General features: G+C 37.2%; 1 pseudogene; it reads left to right on the top strand.

Moving 5' to 3' along the window:
* Window positions 1–1,138: 1,138 nt before the first annotated feature.
* Window positions 1,139–11,128, top strand: LOC107673858 (probable ATP-dependent RNA helicase DDX43; annotated as a pseudogene).
* The last annotated feature ends 263 nt before the right edge of the window (window positions 11,129–11,391 follow it).

Raw genomic sequence — 11,391 nt, 5'->3', positions numbered from 1 at the left:
AAGACAACACCATTTGATCTAAAAGTATCAAACCAACTGTAAAATATTCAGAATATTATTCCCTATAATGCACAAGGCTTGGTTTTTCAGATTATGCCTTTATACGGTACTGAAACTATATTTTTCTTTTTTTTTTATATACTGTACCCACTTTAATTAAACTCTGACACCGTTTGAGATAAAGGTATCAAAACAACAGTAAAATATTCAGAATATTATTGGTTTGATACCTTTATCTGAAACGGTGTCAGAGTCAGCCGCAATGATATTACGCAGCGCCTTCCGCCAACATAACCAGATGTAACTACAGAAGAGTCAAGTTTTAAATAGGAAAAATATCGAAACTCTGGTCATTTTTGAGCGAGATGGTAATGGTCTAATCAGATTCAATGATCTATGCTAAGCTGCAGCTAAAAGTGCTATGTCAGACCCGAAGATCGGCTGAATGGATTCGAAAACAGTAAAAACTCAACTGTTTAACTCTAGGGGAGTTGGAAAATGAGCCTATTTTCAAAAATAGTGGAGTGTTCCTTAGTTGTAGCCCGTCACACCTTGAGCAGCCTAAAACTGTTTGGACTTGTTGAAATGCAAGGCATAGTCCATTTAAAATAAGTTTCATAATTTATTCACTCATTTCTTTCTAAACCCATATTACACACTTTCTTTGGAAAAAAGTTGATTTTTAAAATGTTTGTACTGAACAGGCACAGTTCCTTTTCGAGTTAAGTCGTGTTTATTTTTTATAGTGCTTACAATAACATTGTTTCAAAGCAGCTGAATTCATCAATTATAAAACAACTGAAATGTTTGCTGTAAAGCAGCTCTACAGAAGACATATTGTAATTATTCAGCTCAACTCAGATTCAGTGTTGATTCAGTTCAGTAACTCTGTGTTGCAAAGTTCTATAGAGCTTAGGCTAGCGCCATATTTAATTTATGACAGGAATTAAAATGAGGCTGTGAGGAATAGAAGTATTACAGAAGTACAGTGCATTCAGTGGATTTTACTGTTGTTTAACAACATATCAATTGTTCAGCTGACGAAACATCTTTCTGAAAAACAAATCGGTAGAAATTCCATAAAACTGCTTTGAAAGTTGTGAACTGTGTAAATTACAGGATCTAGGTGTCTAACATGATGAAGGTCTATAAAAGGCAATCGTTTCATCACATCTCTTTTCAGTTCAGTAACAGTGTCAAATTCAATCTAAGGGTAGTTGTGGCTTAACGGTTAAAGTGTCGGACTTGTAACCCGAAGGTCGCAGGTTCGATTCTCAGTACCGACAGGAATTGTAGGTGGGGCCAGTGAATGAACAGTGCTCTCTTCCACTCTCATTACCCATGATTACTGAGCAAGGCACTGAACTGCCAATCCCTGGGCACTGCAGCAAATGGCTGTGTTCACTACTCACTGCTGTGTGTTTGCACTTGGATGGGCGAAATGCAGAGCACAAATTCAGAGTATGGGACACTATACTTGACTACACATCACGTCAATATAAATTCACTTCAGGTTTTTGTTTTCTTCGGATAGTTTCAGTAATACAGTCAGATCGATAATAACTGCCTTTTACTTTTATTCTAAGGAGGACATTCTTCAAAAAAAACCTTTTGTGTTCAGAAAATAATAAGGCATATGGGTTTAGAACAACACAAATGAGCAAGAGACCGTTTTCTTTTAAATGGCATTTAACACATGACTGTTTAAATGATGTATGATAGATAAACCGTGGTGCACATGAAGCTGACGTTCTTCTCTTTGGAAGCCGTGATGCTCAGCTCAAAGCCAAAGACATGATTGAAGATCTGGTGCATGGGAATTCTGTCAGAGGTCCTGGATGTGGAAATGGTAAGAGAGTACAGGAATCACTAAATACTGTAATGTATTGTTTTATTGCATTGTTAATTACTGATATTTTAGGTTTGACATTTTACATTTAATTCTCCAGGTAACAGCGATGCAAGATATCAGAATGATTCCTGTTGGCCAGCTGCTGCTGTACGAGCTGCAGCTTCAACTGCCCCAACTCCTGTACCTATTGACTGGTCTGCGCTTAGAGAAAACCGGGACAAATATGAAGCTATTAAATGGCAAGGTGAGTCTCTAGTGGCACAAGATGATGTGATCATTACTTTAGATTTGTTTTTTTTATCATTTACTCAGCCTCCTGTTGTTTCAAACATATGACTTTCTTCTGTGTATTTACACTTTATGTACACACTTTTAAGGCTAAAATTAAAACTAGAGTAAGGAATTTAGTTGACATGCTGTATGAAATAAATAGTCAGATATAAAATACTATAAGTACTATACCTAATTAAACAATAATCTTGGTTTCTGCAGATCTTCCCCCGCTCAAGAAGGATTTCTATATTGAAGCAAAATCAGTGGCTGTTCGCAGTGCTGCAGAAGTCAAAATCTGGAGGTAAAAGTCGTATAATCTTGCCTTCTTCATATTAGCCCACAGATGGCGGCATTTATCTGTTAATAACTACTTCTGAATGCTCTGAGATGAATATACTATGGCCTGTTTGGGTATAATCCTAGTGCTAGTATTTAAGGCTTTGAATGTGTATTTTTCATGTAATATTATTTTAGTTTAAGTGAGAGAAACAATGTGCCATGTGCATTGTCAATGTCTTCTGTGTGTTGTTTGACATGCATTGTGTTTTTTGCCTCTTATATTGTCTTTTTGTTCCAATTCTAATTATAAGAAGCCATTTTTGCTCTGAATCTCAACTCTTTTCACTGCTAGACCTCCACTGTCAACAACAATATTCAGAGGCCCTCTAGCCCTAGTTTTGTTTAATTTTAACCTGTGGTCACTCCTACTTTCTGTATTTTAAAAAAGTAACTAAAATAATAATTAAAATTTAAAACAAATTCCAGTTTTAATGTTAAGATTTTGTTATTTTACATGACTTTTCCAAGTCAGGAAATCACACACAAATTAGACTACCTCATATATCCAGTTTTTCCAAACCTGCAGCACGGAGTATATATGTATTGCTTTTGTACCCCTGCTTTTCTCTGCCCAAACAGAAAAGAGAACAACAACATCTTTGTGGATTATTTGAAAGATGGGGAAAAAAGAACTATTCCCAATCCAGTGTGCACTTTTGAGGAGGCTTTTGCTCATTATCCTGGAATAATGGAAAATATTGTCAGAGTGGGATTTAAAAAGCCAACTCCCATTCAGGTACTCCAAAGAAACTTTTCCTTCATGTGTTTGCTTGTACTTTTTTCCCCACTGAATGTTAAGCTTGATATGTGGGGATAAATGTAATCATGGTTATTTTGTCTCATGGTTCAGTCACAAGCTTGGCCAGTCATCCTGAAAGGAACAGATCTGATTGGAATAGCCCAGACGGGAACAGGCAAAACTCTGTCCTACCTGCTTCCTGGCTTTATTCATATGGATGAGCAACCGGTGTACGTGTCTACCAGAGTGTCAGTGCTCAACATTTAATCTTTTTATTAACAAAATATTTATTTATTTACACTGTAGACCAAGGGACAAGAGAGATGGCCCTGGCATGTTGGTTTTGACTCCCACTCGTGAGCTGGCCCTCCAGATTGAAGCTGAATGCAACAAATATAGCTACAAAGGATTTAAAAGGTGCTGTAGCCAGTACCCTAAATAAATCATAATGTTATGCAGCATACATTAAGAATTCATCCTGCTTTCTTTGTCTGTTTGCTCAAAGTTACTTTTATTATTGTAACATCTGTATCTATGGAGGAGGTGACAGAAAGGCCCAGATTAAAGTAGTGACCGACCAGTGGTGTGGACATAGTCATTGCTACACCAGGACGATAAATGATCTGCAGATGAATGAGCTCATCAACTTGCGCTCCATCACCTATCTGGTACATTAATGACAAAAATGCATATTGGGCTGGTAACGGATGTGATTTTGTGCATTTTTGTGAGCATTTAAAAAAAAAAACTGTTTTTAAAAGCTAGGTTTAAATTTTGTAAGCATTTGTGTCTTTTGTTTTACCCCCTGTTGCAGGTGTTGGATGAAGCTGATAGAATGTTGGATATGGGCTTTGAACCTCAAATCATGAAAATCATTCTGGATATTCGACCTGACAGACAAACTGTTATGACTAGGTGATTTGCTCAGTGGTTTGATTCTTTTGAATGGTATATGGAAGGATTTGACAGATTTTTTTTTTTTACTTCTGTTGCATTACATTGTTTGTTGCTCAAAAAAACGTTTAAAGGGGTATTAAGTTACAGTTCATTTTAAGGCTAATTCACAAATTTACTGTCAAATGCCAACCAATGCAGACAATCACTAAATTTAAGTATGTCACTTCTCAGACTATCCACGGCCTGACAACCCAGATTGAACATCAATCTGCATTTTTCAGGTTGTGGAATGCCTGAGAAAAAAATAAATAAATAAAAGAACAGTCAGACGCTGACATGCTTTAAACACTGAGCTATCAAACTCGATAAACGTATCTGTTGCATTTGGTCGGTGTCTGTCGGTGCAGTGTGAACTAGCCTTTAAATGCGGAATCAGGGCTAATATTTTTCAAGAGTTTTGAATGCTTTTGTCATGATATTTGAATATTTGTATGAACATTATCTATTTTTCTCTATTTGTATTACAGTGCCACCTGGCCAACAGGTGTCAGGCGGCTGGCCAAGTCCTACCTGAAAGACCCCATGATTGTTTATGTGGGCACCTTAGATCTAGCGGTGAGTGAACGGTTGCAGCAGAGTATGTATTTATAATGGGTAATGTACAAATACCAGGTCAAATATAGCTTTTCTGTTTAACCTCCTTATTAAAAGTCCCCAGTTATTTCCCTTTCTGCATCTCTGTCTCCCTCAGGCAGTAAACACTATTCATCAGACAGTTCTGTTCGTGCAGGAGGAAGAAAGAAAGCCTACATTTTTTACTTCATCGACCAGATGGAGCCTCAGGACAAAGTACTAATATTTGTTGGAAAAAAAGTAAAGTGAGTTTCTCAGAACGAAACTTATGAGAATAACCTTCGTTTGATTCCATGAAGCAGGATATGGGAGGAATTTTTGCAAGCACACTTTCATGTTCTACTGAAATGGTATTGTGTAATGTCATTTCTATTATGATCACTTGATGTGGTAATCAGTCTGTGCCCATCCATTCATGTGCTCAAGAAAAATAAGAGTTCAAGGGATTGTGGGGAAATGCTGCTCTTTTCTGAAAATTAAACTGCATTTCTCCATTGTCAGAGGGAGTGGCCGTTTAATATGTGGCCATAATTTTTATTTTTTTTCACTTACTGTAAAAACCATAAGTTTTGCTCTTGTGGTCATTCAACAGTTGTGCAAACATTAAAACCAAATACTCACTTTGGAAAAGGTACTTGACAGTATGGTTTAGTGCTTAATCTGATTCAGAACAAGCTAGATCCTGATGTGGCATTTCCATAATTTGATTAAATGCTGCAAGAGCCTGATGTAATGTGGATGGTTTTAATAGTTTTACTAGCAGCAAAGATTGTTTCTACTCTAGATGTGCTGTTTATGGAATCGTTCGTCCTCAAACCATGAAGAAGAAAAAAAAATACTATGACCCTGACTGCATTAAATTACTGTATGCCAAACTGTGTTGGATCTAATGTAAGACCATGAAGCAAAACTGGTTGAGAATGTCTGAGTCATCGGATTCTCACTTTCTCTTTCTTGCTGTTACGTAGAGCCGATGACCTCTCCAGTGACCTATGTCTGCAGGGTATAGCGGTTCAATCTCTGCATGGAGACCGAGAGCAGTGTGACAGAGAAGAGGCACTCCAGGACTTTAAAGATGGTATGTTACTAAGCAGTAAATAGAAGGGTGAAATGTGTAATTTCTGAGACACCAACAACACCAGAATTGTAAAAATGACCCCATTTTCCTCTAGACAAAACAGGTAGTTCCGAACTCAGTCCTTTGGTTCAGTCAATGTTGTTGTTGTCCAGCTAGGGCTGGGCGGTATATCGAGTTTGTACGATATATCGATATTTTCTTTATAAGCGATTCGATATGAGGCAATACCGTTTATATCGATATACAGTAGTTTGATACAGGCGCATCTGAAAATATAGCGGAGGTCACAGACTGAGCTGCTGCAGAGAAAGTGCATGATCCAATTTGTTCTAAACATGTGACAAGCTTTATATTAAAGCCTTTAAAAACTGGTAAGACATAGTTTATAGTTTCGTTTCGCATATTAGTTTAAGCGGCTCGGCACGTCAGATGCTCTGACAGAAAGGCTGTGTGTGCCACTGACAGAGACACTAGGCTACACGTGCTGTTTAATGTGTTTGAGATGTGCTGTCTTCCTGAATGCATTACATTTCACAGGTATATTCTCCATCTGTAAATGTTAGAAAGCCATGGAAATATTTCAATTTTTCTGTTAGAAGTGCATGAGCCTTCTGCTTTGAGATTCTCCGCTAAACTTCACAAACTTCAGTGAACGAGCGCCGCCGCGCACATGCGCGCCAAACAGACAGAGCTCAATTAAATAGGAGAGCAATAATTCTGACTAAAATATACATTTCGCTTAGGGCTGCACGATAAATCGCATGCGATATTTAACTCGCATCTTATCAGTAAAGCCGGTTCTGTAATCAGCGGTAAATCTCCATCACCTGCGGGCTTTCACATTGAGCAGCATTACAGAACCGGCTTTCTGACAAGATGCGCATTAAATATCGCATGCGATTTATCGTGCAGCCCTAATTTCGCTGAAATATTTGTAGTTGGACAATAAATGTGATATGTAGAATTTTAAACCTACAAGTAAGTCTATTTTTTTGATAGCACTGACTGTAAAGTGACTAATGGGGTAATCAAAATAGCCTAACACAACTGTGCTTTTGTTCTCATTTATTTTAATTTTTAGTTTAGTGAATTTAACTTCCGCTTTAAAAGCATTAGATTGCTATGTAACAATGTTAGAATGAAATGTGATTTTAACCCTTTCTTGCACATAATATAAAGGCTTACATGGTTTTAATCCAAATACAAAAACGAAAATACCGAGATATATACCGTATATCGCAAATCGGCCAAAAAATACAGAGATATTAATTTTTGCCCATATCGCCCAGCCCTTTGTCCAGCTACTCAAAGCAACACGGTTTGGCTAGTGGCACAGTAAATGCATACTTTACAACTATGACTACTTTCGGTGTAGTCAGCGATTGCACCGAGCCCCTAAAGAGTTTAACTGAAATTGATCTGTGAGATCTGCCTTTCTGTGGCTGCTGTTAAAGGTCGCTTGCGTATTCTGGTGGCAACTGACCTGGCCTCACGTGGGCTAGATGTTCATGACATCACGCATGTTTTCAACTATGACTTCCCTCGGAATGTGGAGGATAGAGATCGACCGCTTTCCTTTATTTATTTTCTCCATTTGAAAACATTAGACCTTCTACATTTATTTTGCTTATTGTTAATATTAGTGTTGCTGCTGATGCTTTAAATAAAATGTTTTTTTATTGTTGTAATGTGAAGATTAAATTTAACATGAAAGACTGCTCATTTTCAACACTTTTTTTAAGATGACTGAAAGGAGGAAAAACCAAAGTGAAGTATATTACTTTATAACAGTAATATATATATATATATATATATATATAAGTTCTGCATATCGGTTATCGGGCACATAAACATGCAAATAATTGGTATCGGTATCGGTTATAAAATATCAATATCGGTCGATCACTAGTGGAGGAGTATGTGCACCGCATCGGGAGAACAGGTCGAGTGAGTGAAGCAGCGAAAGGTGTGACTGTGAAATGACAGATGCAGTAAGAATTGTGAGAATGAAATCATTCACTCTTTATGTAAATGAGTCCATGTCTTTACTCAGGAGGTAACCCTGGTAACGAGAGGACTGGAAAAAAGCTTCTGCGTTGATCACCATCCTGGAGAGATCTGGTCAGGTAAACACACCTGCAGGCATCCACTCCTTTCATTATGTTTGTTAAACTCTGCTATGTAAAGAACACAAATCCTCAACCTCTGGCTGACTAGTTAGAAATCTGAAGCTTGTTATAGCAGATTGTGTTTGTAAGCATGCAAGTTACATGTGTACGATATGAAAATGGAGATGTACCGAAACGTCTGTCACCATTTTAGTTCACCCTTGCTTGTTGTCTCTCCTTCTATGTATTGTGTGAACTTCATGGAGAAATCTAGACAAAAAAAGGCTGTAGTAGGGATGCACAATATATCCATGGTCATGTCGGTATCCAAGAGACTTCTTAATGTTATCAGTATCAGTCCAATAAGTATAGTAGTTCAGTATATTTAAGACAATGAATAAGTCAAATTATCATGGGCCCCTGCTTTGTTTACTGCAGATGAAAAAATACATATTTTCCACTGTACATGATGTTTAGTGTCTGTTGAAACCGTGGATTTCTGTTATTTACATTTTTTTAAATTCAATCTCTAAAAATTCACATTGATATTTTTGCATCCTTACATTATTGCTACTACAATTTCAAACAAAAGCTAGTTTAAAATTAACATTTTTTTATCTTTGGGCTCAGTGTGTCCAGGGGCCTCGTGTATAAAACTTTACGTAGATTTAATCCTAAATGTGTGCGTACGCACAAAAGCTAGATTTTGCATACGTACAAAGGTTTTCAGATTTATAAAGCCATGCGTACGCCAGAACTTGCGCAAAAGTCCCTTTGTTAATACCCAGTCAGTGGAAGATTGTGCGTACATGAAAGTGGAAGATTGTGCGTACATGAATCTCCACGCCGTCTCCTCCCCGAAATAGCCATTTATAGAGCTTACAACGCCTAGTTTTAATATGCATAACGTCATCTGCATATCATTTCCATGCATATTACATCCACGTGACACCATGTTTAACGCAGTTAATGGTAGGAATACATTAGGAAAATATGAGATACGGACTATAAATGCGTTTTGAGTCATCACTATTCTAATTTATGCAATTTGCCTAAAAGGTAAACATATATTTTAGAATGTTTATAGCCTATATTTTTATGGATAGAGATAGGCCTTATTTTTTTTGCAGTGTAAATAGCCGTCTGTTCATTTTGAAAATAAAACGCACATATTTTAGTTTCCTTCAAATTCTATCTTTTAAATATGGTGTTTGTCACAATATTGGGAAGAGCACGAAAGGGGTTATCATTAGGATACTGTCGGTGCGCGACACCTGTGAACAGAGGTTCTAGAGTACTGTCATCAAACCAGCCAATGGGCTGTTTGATCAACAAGCGCATTCTTATGTCTGTCGTTACCGTCTATGTTCCAAAGCCATCAAACAAAGTCAAGTTCACAAAAATGATCATTATTATTCGCGCAAAAGTATTTTCTCAGAACATGAGTTTTGCTATTTAGAACACAATTTAAAGCGGAATTGTCATGCGCCAAGAAATCCTCGCTGTGATTAAAACATTAAATCGCATACCACAGGAACATTGTTCGAAAGCAGCACATCCACTGCAGATATTTTTGTTTAAATTCATATAAAATTTTTACGCACATTTCCATGCCCATTTTGTGCGTACGCAACGTTTGTACATCAGACCCCAGAAGTTTTTGTTTAATCCAAGGATCACTTGTATGGAAAAACAAATGTTCATTGCTTCACTGCAAAGTTTAGATTCAAAGATTTATTTGTCAAATGCTCAGTTTGGATGGAAGTGAAATCTTTTATTCCCCACACTACCACCTGATCAGGCATTATTTCAGCCAGATCTCTTTTGGTTAGAATTTTTTCAACCTTTTAAAAGCTTCACCACAACCTTCTGCCAGTAAAAGGTGTTAAAACAAATGTAACTGTAAAACGAATGACTTTTTGTTACAATGTGTATGTATAGTATAGAGAGAATGCCTCCTTCCATGAAATGTTGAGATTGTCTTTGGTGTGTTTACTATATATGTACACAACATCCTTATAGAGAATCTGGATAAAGGGAAGCATTTTGACCAAAGGATATGACAAACAAATGTTTTCGTTGTTAATTCCAGCTTATTTTCGTTTAATTATTTGCATGATGAATTACTGGTATAGTGTTTCAGGAATGATAAATGCGAGTGTAAAAAATTACGCTAGTGAATCCACCCAATTGATCCGCGATTGACGGTGATGAGATAACTGTAGCAATGAACGGATAAAGGGAAGCATTTTTCCTTTCTTTAGGATGTACCAGAAGAACTGGTACTGATGGCTGAACGTTATGAAAAACACCAGAGGGAGAAAGAAATGTTTGCGCCCGGAGGAGGACAGAGAGGTAGTTTTAGAGGAGGCTCAGATCGGCGGTTCTGATCGCTTGAAAGGTAATATTTGTTGCATTCATTTATCTTGCTGTTTCAATAACATCAGCATGACAGAAATGTTTTACTTCACAACAAATTACTTAGGGTGTATTCACACCAGGAAAGTCAGCTAGTTCACTTGCTTTGGTCTGGACCAAATACAATGTTTACAAAACCACACGTGTGCTAAAGGTCATCCATTCATTGGACAGAAATTCTCAAGCGTACCAGAGTTCGTTTGGAAGCGGACCGAGACCACCTCTTCAGCTGGGTCTCGGTGCGGTTGTTTGGTCCGCACCCGAGTGCGATTGCTGTATTCACACCTGCCCAAAAGATCTGCACTAAGGGATTACTTAGGGTGTATTCACACCTGTCTTGTTTGGTTCGATTGAATCGAACTCAATTTAGTTTCGCCCCTTGGTGCAGATCTTTTGGGCAGGTGTGAATACAGCAATCGCACTCGGGTGCGGACCAAACAACCGCACCGAGACCCAGCTGAAGAGGAAACATGACAGCGGTAAATGATAGAGATAAGATTGACCAAAGGATATGACAAACAAATGTTTTCGTTGTTAATTCCAGCTTATTTTCGTTTAATTATTAGCATGATGAATTACTGGTATAGTGTTTCAGGAATGATAAATGCGAGTGTAAAAAATTACGCTAGTGAATCCACCCAATTGATCCGCGATTGACGGTGATGAGATAACTGTAGCAATGAACGTAACAAAACTACAGCAGCAACAAGTCTGTGTTGCCTTTAGCAGCTTGCAGGTAAAGATAACTTAAAACTCTCCTTTTGATGTGTCCTTTTTTAGGCAGTGTTTGAAAAATTTCATTTTTAAATTAAATTTAAAAAATGCCAAAATATTGAATGCATTATTTAATTATTATGCCATTAATAATTAACTTAATTTGTAGTTAACTAGTTAAGTATTTACTATTTAAATAATTAACCATAGTAGGCTGTTGGTGTCTGGGCTTATTTATTTATTTACTTATTTTTAAATGACATGAGACTTTGTGACTTCCTGCTCTTGCTATACTTCATAGTCATTTTATAATAAATCCAAAAGCAAGACGTGAGAAAAA

Source organism: Sinocyclocheilus anshuiensis, unplaced genomic scaffold, assembly GCF_001515605.1.
Source record: "Sinocyclocheilus anshuiensis isolate Anshui unplaced genomic scaffold, SAMN03320099.WGS_v1.1 scaffold292, whole genome shotgun sequence".
Taxonomy (NCBI): Eukaryota; Metazoa; Chordata; class Actinopteri; order Cypriniformes; family Cyprinidae; genus Sinocyclocheilus; species Sinocyclocheilus anshuiensis.
The sequence above is the reverse complement of the archived record's forward strand: the minus strand, read 5'-3'. Positions and strand labels throughout refer to the sequence as shown.